Source organism: Sorex fumeus, unplaced genomic scaffold, assembly GCF_029834395.1.
Source record: "Sorex fumeus unplaced genomic scaffold, SorFum_2.1 ptg000001l, whole genome shotgun sequence".
Taxonomy (NCBI): Eukaryota; Metazoa; Chordata; class Mammalia; order Eulipotyphla; family Soricidae; genus Sorex; species Sorex fumeus.
Genome location: NW_026606058.1, coordinates 4,636,035 through 4,648,955, shown reverse-complemented (window position 1 = coordinate 4,648,955; position 12,921 = coordinate 4,636,035). Strand labels below are relative to the sequence as shown.

General features: G+C 44.1%; 1 long non-coding RNA gene across 1 annotated transcript; it reads left to right on the top strand.

Moving 5' to 3' along the window:
• Positions 1-1,508: 1,508 nt before the first annotated feature.
• LOC130034509 (uncharacterized) lies at positions 1,509-9,756 on the top strand. Its single transcript, XR_008794135.1, has 6 exons — positions 1,509-1,768; positions 3,053-3,150; positions 5,116-5,190; positions 8,090-8,154; positions 8,721-8,828; positions 9,530-9,756. It is a non-coding gene; the product is annotated as an uncharacterized LOC130034509 (long non-coding RNA).
• Positions 9,757-12,921: the final 3,165 nt, after the last annotated feature.

Here is a 12,921-nt window from a genome sequence, read left to right as displayed (position 1 = left end):
GGGCGGGGCCTGGGCCGCGCGCAGGCGCAGTCAGGCTCAGGTCGCCGCCGCCGCGCCGCTGGGTCGCCGCTGCGCGTGCGCACAAGCCGCGCCGCGCGCGCCTCACCACGTGCCTGCCGCCGCCGCCGCCCCCGCTGCCGCTGCCGGTGCCTGCCGCCCGGTGCTGCCCGGCGCCCCTCCCGCGGCGCCTCGCTCTGTCCTCGCGGCCCCCGGCCGGGACGCCCTCCCCGGCCTCCGAGCTGCCCGCACCGCCCTCCCGTCCTCAGCGCTTCGCCCATCGCCCCGGGGACGGCGCCGCCCCCACCCCGCTAACGGCTCATTTCCGGACGGTCCGGTTAATCCGCACTATCAGAATTACTTAGTTTATTTTGCTTTTTGGGGGGTCACACCCGGCGACGCTCAGGGCTTCCTCCCGGCTCTGCGCTCGGGAATTACCCGGCGGTGCTCGGGGGACCCTGTGGGATGCTGGGAATCGAACTCGGGTCAGCCACGTGCAAGGCAAACGCCCTCCCCACTGTGCTCTCACTCCAGCCCCCCAGAATTGCTTTACGAATTTTAGTTTTGGGGCCACACTCTGCCTGCGTGGAACCACTCTTGGCGGGCGTTGGGGACCACGTGGGGTGATGGGGCTCCCACATGCCGGGGGCGGCGGCGGCAGCGGGGACCTGGTTCGGCGCGCGCAGCGCAGCTTTTGCGCACGCGCAGCGGCGACCCAGTGGCGCGGAGGCGGCGACCTGAGCCTGACTGCGCCTGCGCCTGCGCGCGACCGAGGCCCAGCCCCCAAGAGATCCCGCCCCCAAGAGATCCCGCTCCGCCTCGCAGCGAGGCTTTCTCGGCCGCGTCCGCGTCCGCTGCGCCTCCCCCCCCACCCGCCCTCTGCAAATCCCTCTTGCTTTGCTCATGGGGGCTTCCTTTTGACCTTTTCTTTCTTTCCTTTTCTCTCTTTCTTTCCTTTTCTTTCTTTTCCTTTCTTTCCTTTCTTTCCTTTTCTTTCCTTTTCTTTCCTTTCCTTTTCTTTCTTTCCTTTCTTTCCTTTTCTTTCTTTCCTTTTCAGCGGGCGAGAAAGCCTCCCTGCGAGGCGGGGCGGGATGTCTTGGGGGCGGGGCCTGGGCCGCGCGCAGGCGCAGTCAGGCTCAGGTCGCCGCCACCGCGCCGCTGGGTCGCCGCTGCGCGTGCGCACAAGCCGCGCCGCGCGCGCCTAACCACGTGCCTGCCACCGCCCCCGCTGCCGCCCCCGCTGCCGCCCCCGCCGCCGCCCCCGCTGCCGCCCCCGCCCCCGCCGCCGCCGCCGCCCCCGCTGCCGTTGCAGGTACCTGCCGCCCGGTGCTGCCCGGCGCCCCTCCCGCGAAGCCTCGCTCTGTCCTCGCGGCCCCCGGCCGGGACGCCCTCCCGGCCTCCGAGCTGCCCGCACCGCCCTCCCGTCCTCAGCGCTTCGCCCCGCGCCCCGGGGACGGCGCCGCCCCGCCCCGCCAACGGCTCCTTTCCCGAGGGCCAGTGCGCGTGGACGCACCTGCGGAAAAGGGCGCCTCTTGCCCGACAGTCGGGCACTTGCCCGAAAGTAACACAGACACGTGTACTTGTTTTTATTTGTCGTGCCAGTCCTCCATCTGGGATTGAGGAGGAAGCTGCTGAAAATGGTGTTCCTAAACCAGTAACATAAGGCTTTGGAATTCAGTCGCTTCCGTATTTAAAATCTGTAGATTTCTAGCTAAGAAGAAAGTCTACATTCAGCTAGACTTTGGAGTATCCTGCACAATCTCGCTGTCAGGTATTTTTATTTGATGCACAGTGAAAAGAAATAGTGGGAAGGTGTTCAGATGAAATAGAGTGTGTGCAGAGATTTATTGCTTTCATTTGAGTTCTGAACCTGTTAGATGATCACAGTTCTGTTAAGAAATATTTGGCTTTTTTGGTTTTGTTTTTAAGCAAGGTGCTATTTTGTACGTTGGTCTCTGACCTCATTCACCTTCAAAGTGATGTTTTGCAGGATTATTTTACCATGGTCTTTTGAAGATTTTAATATATTCAATTCTTTCTATGAAAGAAAGAGATTGGTACTCTGCAGGATTAAACTTGTCCTGGTAAAAATGTTGTTCCCAGGTTCATGTTTTTCCGTCTTTTTCAGACTCTGGCCCCTTCCAGCCTTTTTTTCCACGTGTGGCCTGGTGGCCTGCCCTCTCCTGCTAATGGTCCTCTAGTCTCCTGCTTTCTCCCACCCATGGGAATTCTGCCATTGCCCCTTGGAACATCCTGGTCTCATACCGTCTCTTATTGATAAATACTGGTTTAAATGGTCCTTTTTTTTTAAAGTTAACCAAAAGGATACTATGGACAAAAGAGCTGTTTAGAGCCAGAATAACACTTTCCTAAGAGATTTCCTAAGTATGCTGATGTTTTTTCGTTTTTCAGATAAAATATATTCCCGGTCATTTTGTGGCAAGACCTCTTCTAAGATATAAATGAATGCCATGACTGGTGAGCTCTTTGGTAACATTTTGTTGCTTTTTAACCTAACACTGTGCCTAGTATGATTAATTTTTTTTTCTTTTCGGGGCACACCTGCTGATGCACTGGCTCTGCACTCAGGAATTATTCCTGGCAGTGCTCTGGGACCATATGGGATGCTGGTAATCGAGTCCAGGGTCAGCCGTGCCCAAGGCAAATGCCCTCCCTGCAATGCTATGGCTCCAGCTCCATAATTAATTTTTCACTCTTATCTTCACATTCCTTTTGCCAAAAGTTCTTCCAATGCCTACTTTTTATGGTTCTATCTGCTGGATATCTTAGCACATTCCCTTAGATCCTTTTTGCAAGAGAGAAAGCTTTACGCATAAAGATACATTAGTTTGTCATACAAAAACTTCTTGACAGCCTCTTTTCACATTTCTATCACTTTTTTTTAGTTTTTAAAACATTAAATTTACAAAGAAGAAATGGAAACATTGGTTTCATAACTCTAAACCCATAGATGAAACAAATTGGTTACTGTTTCAGTTATTCATGTTGAAGGTGCATTATTGAATCTATTTTATTACTGTTTATGTTGGTACAGAAAGTGACTGAAACTGAATATGATAGTGACAGTGATGATGATGAGGATGATGTTCATGTCACTATCGGAGACATTATAACGGGAGCACCACAATATGGGTAAGTTTTTAAATTTTCAATTTCTAGTCTTATGGTGCAGGGAATTGATCCCAGGACCACATACATGTGAAGCATGTGCTCTCCCACTGAAATACATCCTTTACTTCTTTAACTAGCAGTCCTGTATCAAAAACTGGGTGCCATTATTAAGACGTTAGTGATAGATTCTGTTGGTTTTACATTTTTTATCATATCATGATATGAAAGCATTCTTATTTAAGTCTTACTTTCAGTTACTAAAAGTTGTACATCTTAAACATTCTTATAAGAAGAAAATGAAAACTGTGACGATGAATGTTAAATTGCTGTGATCAGCATTTTGCAGTTTATATACATACATATATGTATGTATATGTATGTCAAGTCATGTTGAACACCTAAAACAAATTCTTTGTTATTTATGTCTCAAAAAATACTTAGCCATGGAAAACATTTCCTTCCTAATGGTGAATTGAATTATAAAAGTTGCATGGAATCAGTAATTTGTAATTCTAGGACTGAAAGTGTTTTTGTAAAATGAGTGCTACAAATTTTTAGATTTAGAAACTATTAAATTACAGCTTGTATTCTTCCAATCTTGAGCTTTGTTTTTTTATGTATGTTATATATGTATATATTTTAAAATAAGGCCCAAAACTGGTAGTGTTGGGGATACTTTCAGTGGTATTCATGGTACAGGATCTGACATGTTAGGCATGTGCTTTTATTTGAGCTATTTTCTTAGCTCTAGGATTTTAATATTTTTAATTCAGTTTTTTAATTGATTTTTAAAAAATCAGAAGGCTTTTATTTTTAAACTCTCTATGGCTTGTTTCTTTAGTTTTGGGGAGTAGGAGCACACCCAGAGATATTCAGGTGTTACTCTGGAACCGATCCTTTAAAAAATACATTTTTAGCAGGGGTGAGGGTTGGAGCCACACCCAGCTGTGCTCAGGGCTTGCTCCTATCTCTGTGCTCAAGGATCCTTCCTGTTGGGTTTTAGCGACCATATGGGGTGTCAGGGATCCAACCCTAATCAACTGTGTGCAAGGCAAGTGCCTAACCTGCTGTGCTATCTATCTGGCCCCGAAGTTTTAAAATATTTTAAAATGTATTTTAAAACTATATTTCAGAGTTCGTTCCAGATTTTTCTGTAGCTTTGAATTGCTGTCTGCGTGAGATGCTGAATCCAGAGTAAGCCAGCAGCTTCCCTGCTGAAGAAGATAATTTATGAAAATTCACTTAAAAAAAGACTAAATCTCCTATCTTGAATCTCTGCATACAGTGTAACTTGATAGTATATTTTTTTTAAAAAATAATTTAAAATGATTTTTAGGGGCTGGAGAGATAGCACAGCAGTAAGGCGTTTGCCTTGCAAGCGGCCAATATGGCCGACCCGAGTTCGATTCCTCCGCCCCTCTCGGAGAGCCCGGCAAGCTACCGAGAGTATTCGATATGCCAGACACAGTAACAACAAAGTCTCCGATGGAGACGTTACTGGGCCCGCTCGAGCAAAGCGATGAATAGCGGGAGGACCGTGACTAAATCCTTAATCCGTGATTTTTAGGGGCTGCAGAGATAACACAGCGGGCAGGGCGTTTGCCTTGCATGGGGCCGACCCAGGTTCGATTCCCAGCATCCCATATGGTCCGCTGAGCACCGCCAGGAGTAACTCCTGAGTGCAGAGCCAGGAGTAACCCCTGTGCCTCGCCGGGTGTGACCCAAAAAGCAAAATAAAAAAAAAAACAGATTTTTAGTCATTAGTTACAGACATTTAATATTCCAACACCAGTCCACCACCATTGCACCTTCTCACCACCATTATTTCCAATTTTCCCAACTACCACTTGAACGTGCCCCCATAGCAGACCCACTATCATTTATTTTACATTGCTCGTTTTAAATAATTTGATAAAAGGATGATCAAAAACTGTTTCCTTAGAAGAAAGATTGTGAATTTTTTCTTTGTTTGCTTTTTTGCTCCAGCCCCGGTAGTGAAGATTCTTCTATCTCACCATGGAGCCCTTAAACCTTGTGTAAGAGATTACTAAGACGTTACAGGTAAAGCCTTCTGTGTATAGATTTTGTCAATTGAAATTGGTTGCCTTTCATATTACATACCATCCAGTCCTGTGTGCTACTTCTGGCTTAACAGTGTTACAGAGTTAGAGATGTTGCGTAGCCAGAATTGCATCCACACACTCCAGGGTGTCCAAAAGTGTTGACGGAGTAACAGATGGAGTGAAATTCTTAACTGGTGGCTTTGGGGCATAGGCCTGACGGCTGGGCTTCCAGAAGCACAGAGGGTAGTCTGTGCCCGATCTCTGAAAGCTGATTGTGGAATGTGGAGGTTTTTGGCTGCTGGCACTCTGTTTGGGTGGACGTGGGGATTCACCCGTTCCTCTCTGGGTTGCCTCTGGATGACTCAGCCTTGTGCAGGATCCGAGAGAAATTCTTGATCTCTTTCAAGATTTATTTCTAAGTTTGTTATTCTAATTTATTCTGGATCATGGCCTGTGAGAGAGCTCACATGGCGCTGGAGGTGTTCCTGCCGGGCTTCCAGAAGAACAGGGATACATGGAGGGAGGGAACCCTCCCTGACCTCATGAAAGCTGGAGATTTCAATCACAAAACCTGCATGCTGGAGTTTTTCAAAATTAATTTCTGGATGAGACTTATCCGGATAGTGGAATTCGGCCAGGAGCAAACTGATGATTGTGAAACATCCAAAAAATTTTGAAAAGAATTATCAGGAGGGGATGAGTGAAAATGACCATGAAAAAGAGCTGTGGAGAGACAGTTTTTGTGGATGAAAGTTGCAGAGTTGGGCTGTAGAGGGTGGAGAGGTAAGTGGAAAGTGAGGGAGGGGTCCATTAGCACAGACCTCTCTAGAAGGCTGACTGTGAATCCATGTTATATTCTTTGATCTAAGTTAAAATGGGGGGATAAAGAAGATACTTTTGAGTACTAAACAGAATTATGGGTAACTTGGAGAACTCAATGGCTTCACGGCTTGTCGAGACGTTAATTGAAAATATAACTGATCTGGTCAGTGTGGGAGATTCATGTTAAAATGAAATACTTTCACATACTTGCTTGAAATTCCTTTGGACTCCCAGGTATGTGGGATCTAGCACTTCGTGGCTATCTAAATTACTGTTAAGGAAAATGTATACAGGTCTTAGGCCAAAATCACATAAGTAATATTGGCTAAACCTTGAATGTGAATGGGGTTCTGGCTCCAAATTTTAGCTTTTCCCTCTGTTTTCAGGTATATTTTACTACGTTAAATGAAATTGAGTTCATCTTTACAAGTGTTTCGTTTTCATGTAACTTCCACCCAGATCAGGATATGGAATGGTACTCGCATTCTAGAAACCTGTTCCCTATTGTTTTCTCTCCGTCATTAACCACTTACACCAAGAACCACATTCTGGTTTTGGTTTAGATTGATTTCATTTTATGAATTTATTTTATGGACAAAAGTAGTCCATGTATTTGAAAGACGATCTACTAACAGTATTGAATGCAGTGAGAGCCTAAAGGAGATCACTGGATTATAAAACAAGGACTATTTCTTATTACTTCTTTCTTACAGGATTGCTGACTACTGAATTCAGTAGGAGGCAAGGAAATGAGGACAAGATGTATATATAAATGTGTTACTTACGCTTTAGGGCTGGAGTGACAGCACAGTGGGTAAGGCGTTTGCCTTGCATGTGGCCAACATGGCGACCTGGGTTCGATTCCTCCGCCCGAGAGTATTTCGCCCCCAGGGTAAAGTCTGGCAAGCTACCTGTGATGTATTTAATATGCCAAAAACAGTAAGAACAAGTCTCCCAATTTGTTGTGAGACGTTACTGGTGCCCGCTCGAGCAAATCGATAAACAACGGGAGGACGGTGCTACAGTGCTACTTTCCCTTGACCAGCTTAGTTTCTTGGGAAGTGTGTAACAGTGGGACATGTACTGGCAGGTAGGTTTTTGAAGAAAAAAACATTCAACTTTTAAGACCCCCTTTTGGGGGGGCATGGGAGAATTGGGGAGTGGGGTGGCTTCCTAAGTGGTGTTCAGTGCTAATGGCCTGGAATGAATTTTTTTAGGGATAGGCCTGCCAGGTGTTGCTCCGGGGCCCCCTTGCCCTTGGGGATTTCCTCCTGTTGATTCTTGGCTGTTTGAGCAGCAGTGACAGTGCTTGGGACCCCTGGATAATAATCTGGCAGTGTGCGAGGGGTCAGATTGTGTTGGGGATGATGCCCAGGTCATGCTCATATTATGTATGTGCCCTAACCCAAACATATAAGATGTAATTGTTTCTTTTGTGGAAGAGTCCTCCCTTTGTTCAGGTGGCCCAGGCCTCACTGCGAGTGATTCTCAGCCCAATGGTAGGTGGTTTAATTTGAGGGCCAATGTATGTGGTCGTATTGTTCCAGTCGTGCTCAGGTGCTTCCAAGGACACATCTGGGGGTACTTTTGAAGGCCTTCAGCACTATCTGTCTTGATCCCAGAATATCTGTTTTTTTTTAAATTTTTTGTTTAATAAGTGACAAAAAATTAAGACTTTTTTCCCCCTAGGGGTCAGAGAAATAGTACAGCGAGTTAAGTCACTTGATTTGCCTGTAACCAGTTTAGTTTGATTCCCAACACCACCTGGTCCCCCGAGCATTGCTGAATTGGCTCTGAAGGTCTCTGAGCACAACTGGGGTACTCTAGATAATCCTTGGTACTGCAGTGCTTGAAGAACATTGCATTCTCAGACCCAGGCATTGAACTGCCGACCACAGTAATGGCAGGAAGGGGCCCTTAGGTCCCCTAATCAGCACTTCGGAACCCTCCCCCACACCCACTTTTTTAAAACATGTTAGTCAATGTCAGTCTATATATGTATAACTTGTATACATGGAGTATATTGCTATTTTTGTTTAGTTCAGGATTATCAGAATAATTTTTGTTGTTCTTAGGAGTTACGGAAAAGCACCAGTGAATCTTAATATCAAGACAGGAGGAAGAGTTTATGGAACTACAGGTAAAATTTGTATTTGCCAGTGCATCAGTAGGAAAGTAATGACTATGCCTGAATAACGTACAGACTATAGTAGCTATCACAGGTGATCTGAAGAGTGCTTCAGTTCAATTCAAGAGAGTCGTTTAAACTTGTGTCTCAAGGATGGGGAAACTTTTCTCTGTGAAAGGCTTTGTAAGAGAATACGTATTTGTACAGTTTGTGGGTCACGAGGTTTCTTTCCCTCTTTTGATTTTAACTTGTTTGTACAACCCTGTAAGACCTGTTATAGTTCACAGCATATAAAAAGGGATTTAACACCTGGAAGTTATAGGTACATATTGGTACAGGAATTTATTTGAATGCGTTAACAAGTTCCTAATCCATACACTTTATCTTAGAGTTTCTTCCCTAAAGTTTAAACTTACTGTTATTGATAACATGCTTATTCCTATAGTATGCCTGACTCTAATGTTCTCATTGAAGCCTTTGTTTTATTGAGAGCTATCACTAGTAAAATGGTGTTTTCTGTTTTTCTCTCAGTATCTTGCTCATGCCATTCTTTCTCTATTTTGTATTTGTTAAAAAAGGAACAAAAGTCAAAGGGGTAGAGCTCGATGCACCTAGAAGTATTAATGGAGTTCCACTCTTGGAGGTAGATTTGGATTCTTTTGAAGATAAACCATGGTGTGAACCTGGTAAGATGATAAATGACTCCATACCCCTCCCTGGGACCAGCCTCAGTGACCCTCAAGGTCCTGGGGCACTCAGTGTGTGTGATGCTCAGTCTTCTGGGATGAACATTGTGGTACCAGGGCGTGTGCTCCAGGCCACTGAGCATGTGCTCTAATACTCGAGCTGTTTCCCCAGCAGAAGAGGACTGGATTTTTCTTGGGAACACCTGATGGTGCTTGAGGTCTGCTGGCAATGACTGGTTACCTTGTGTGCTTGTGATCAAACCTGGGCATCTATATTCAAAGCATTCATTCTAGCTCTTTGACTTATCTCTCTGGATTGCAGATTTTTAAAAGATGTTTCATATTACAGTCATTAGAAAAATATCTAACTTTCAGTATCAATAGTATTCATAGGATTTTTGTAAATGTCATTATAAATGTCCTAAGCATAATTAGCAGTAATGACCTGTGTTGCTAAATTGTAACAGTAGCTTAGCATTATATTAGTCTTGCATAGCATAGTATTTTCTTATAATGCCATTTATAAAGGAAATTTCATTAAAAACATAGTTTTGTGGTGCTAGAGTAATAATCGGAAGAACTAGTAAAATTTGAAGAAGTATTTATACTTATAGAACTTATCATTTACATTTTTATATTTTATTTGCTGCATGAAAATAGGATTGAAATACTTGCATACAAAAGTTGTGTCTTCTTTTTAGGCGCGGACCTTTCTGATTATTTAATTATGGGTTTAACGAAGATACCTGGAACGCTTACTGTGAAAAACAAAAAAGGATACGAATGGGGCTTGAAGTTATAGCAGTTACCTCAATTACAAATATATTTATGGTAATTAGTAAACATTTCAAAATACTCCTGTCTTTTCTATTTTCTATTCACTTTTTTTCCCTAATCACTTTTTCCCCATAAAGGTGATTAAATACTGTGTGATAGTTTAAAATTCCGTTCTTTTTATCGTGTTTTTTCCCCTTCCCTTTCAGAGTTCTATGTTAATGCTTATCTGATATTTAGCTACAAGTTACTGACTAGCCACAGTTAGTTTGTATTTGTATGGCCTATCAATTCAAAATTACATGGCATCTGAATGGGGAATATGTTATTTAACTTATGCCAAAGACTGTACTATGGGAGTTACACCAGGTGCAGAGATCCAAGATGGCAGATTCAATCTTTTTTTTTTTTTGGTTTTGACTTTTTGGGTCACACCCAGCGATGCACAGGGTTTACTCCTGGCTCTGCACTCAGGAATTACCCATGGCGGTACTCAGGGGACCATCTGGGATGCTGGGAATCGAACCTGGGTCAGCCGCGTGCAAGGCAAATGCCCTACCCGCTGTGCTATCGCTCCAGCCCCAGATTCAGTCTTTTTTTAAGGTGAATTTTAGTAAATTATCCTTGGTTGCTCTCATTTTTTGTTCTTGAGTCTTCTCCTATGCCACTACTCAAGGGACAAGATTAAAGTGGAAATAGCTTCTCTGTTTCCCAAACCTTCAGCTTCCTGGTGACCTACAAGTTTGCTGATTGTTGTTTCATCTCCACTTTTGCAAGCATGTGAATTTGTACCCTATTATACTAACAAATGCAAAGTAAAGTTCTTGCTCTATGTTGTGATTTTATTTTGAGTCATAGTCTATGTTTGTTTGTTGGATATAAAAGTTCTTCCAACAGGTTATGCTGTTATATAGACCATAATATAATCTATCAAAATTGGAGGCTTAAATTTTCCTTGTTGTTTTTTTTAACAATGGTAAGGAAAATGGCAATCTGAATATCTCTATAACTTTGAATGTTGTATGTATTGCAGTTTGGGCATTCTTTAAGAAAAGAGTCTCTTAAAAATTGTGGATTTACTATTATTTACAATGACTAGAAACATTTTCTGGAAAGTGAATTTTACTTTTACTGGTTCTTTATATTTTCCTTGAATAGAACAAAGAAAGTTCCTTTGTAAACTTCCAGCTTCCATATACTTTTGTCTCTTTGCAGTAAACTTCTAAAAGTAAAGAATATAAAGGAAATGATGGTTTCCATTGAAAGTAGCCTTCATGAATACCTTGTTGATATGTATACTGCTTTACTGCAAAGTTGTTTTGAAGAGTTTTTTTTTTCTGGTTTGGAGTAGAGGTCATTTTTTCATTTTAATTTTTGATTCTGAATGAATACGGGTTTGAGTTGGATAAGTATAGTCTGTTGGCTCTTTTTGCCTTGATAATGTGCTTAAATATTGCTTGTCTTGTAGAAATACTGATTTGGGAATAGGGTATGTATATTTTGTTTGTTTGTTTCGGGACCACATCTGTTGGTGCCCCCGTCTTGGTGCTCAGCGTGACTTCTTTGGATGATAGGAACTTGGTGGTGATGGGCATTAAACATGGGCCTCCTGCATGCAGAGCATGTGGTCAGCCCATTGAGCAATCTCTCCAGTCATTCAACTTCATTACTGTGTGCAGCTCACGATGATTTTTTTTCATTTTGCTTCCTGTTGTCTGTAGGATCTTTTAGGTAAAGGTAAAGGTAAAGGCCCTCCCGTTGATCGTCGATTTGCTCGAGCGGGCCCAGTAACGTCTCCATTGGAGACTTTGTTGTTACTGTGTCTGGCATATCGAATACTCTCGGTAGCTTGCCGGGCTCTCCGAGAGGGGCGGAGGAATCGAACTCGGGTCGGCCATGTTGGCCGCGTGTAAGGCGAACGCCCTACCCGCTGTGCTATTTAAAATGCTGAAAATGTGAAAATGTGTTTGAGCGCAGTTGATATTTTTAAGCTGCAGTTTAAATTTCTGAAAGTGCCATGTTAAGATTTTCAGAGTTTTGTGGAATATTTTTAAAAAATGATTACTTGATTTTTTACCATGTACCATGTAAATGGTGATTAGTAAAATGTTACAAAGTTCTTATCAGTAATGCAAATACGAAGAGGTACATGTGTGAGGTCCTAAGTGTGAAAAGGCATATTTTAGATAAAAATATTATCGTTTCTAGAGAATTGCAAGAATTAATATGAAATCAGATATTACTTTGGTATGCAAAATTATTGTGATGCTAAATATAGCTTGTTTCAGTGCTTTCTTATTAAAAATCTTTAACTATGTCAATTTTATTGTGATACCAGGATTTACATTATCTTAAATCATTGATTTTGTGCATACATCTTTGTTTGCAGTACCACACGTAACACCAGAGACTAATTCCCTTGACTGATGTCCCAAGGACCTTTCCCAATTCTCCACCCTCCCCACACCAACCTTCATGCAACCTCAGATCTACAGATAAAAACTTTCCGTTTAGACTATAGAAGAAAAACAGTATGCAATATTAGAGAAGTGTGTATTACTGTATTGGGTTTGAGGGTATAGAGAAGTATTCTAGATGGAGGAAATTCTAGGTCTGTACAGTGGGTGACCGCGGCATCCCTGCAACATTCTCTGTCCTCAGCCATCCCCGCTTCGCCTTCTGAATGCCGTGCGCGTCTTCCCCAACGCTGCTGCCGCCCCATCCGCGGTTCTAGGCCATGGTCACGTTGTATTTGCGCGCACCGCCCACTTAGCCCAATGGGCCTGCGAACTGCACCTGCTCTTCCAGTCCTCTCCGCTGAAGATGGGTTGGCGCTTGGCTGGGATCGGGGCCGTGGGAAGCAGTGCTGGGCTGGGGCACCTTACACTGCCATATACCCCCCCCCCACCAGCTTCCCACTGCCTTGCAGTGTCTACCAGTATCCAAGCAGCACACGGCCCGTCCCCACAGGCTGTCTTCTGCAGAAACTCTGAGGCTGGTTGCAGAAAGAGACTAGCTGGAAGGGTCAGAGCCCAGTTCCCAGCCTCCACTGGGCTTTGAGGGGGTCCAGTGTGTGCTTGACAGTTCTGCTGCCTGGAGGGACTCGCGGCCAGCATCATCGCTCTGTCTTCCGCCCACTGTTCCCGATGCCCACCCTGAGTTCCCAGTTCCCACTGAAAACTTTCTTCCCTTTGGGTGCTCCCGAGGCTCCGCCGTCTCCAGCTCCTGAATTCCATGTCACTTAGGCCTCAGTTTAGTCCCATTCATTTGTCTGGCCCATTTCCATTCTTCTGTGGTTCGGTTCAGTTTTGGTGGAGCA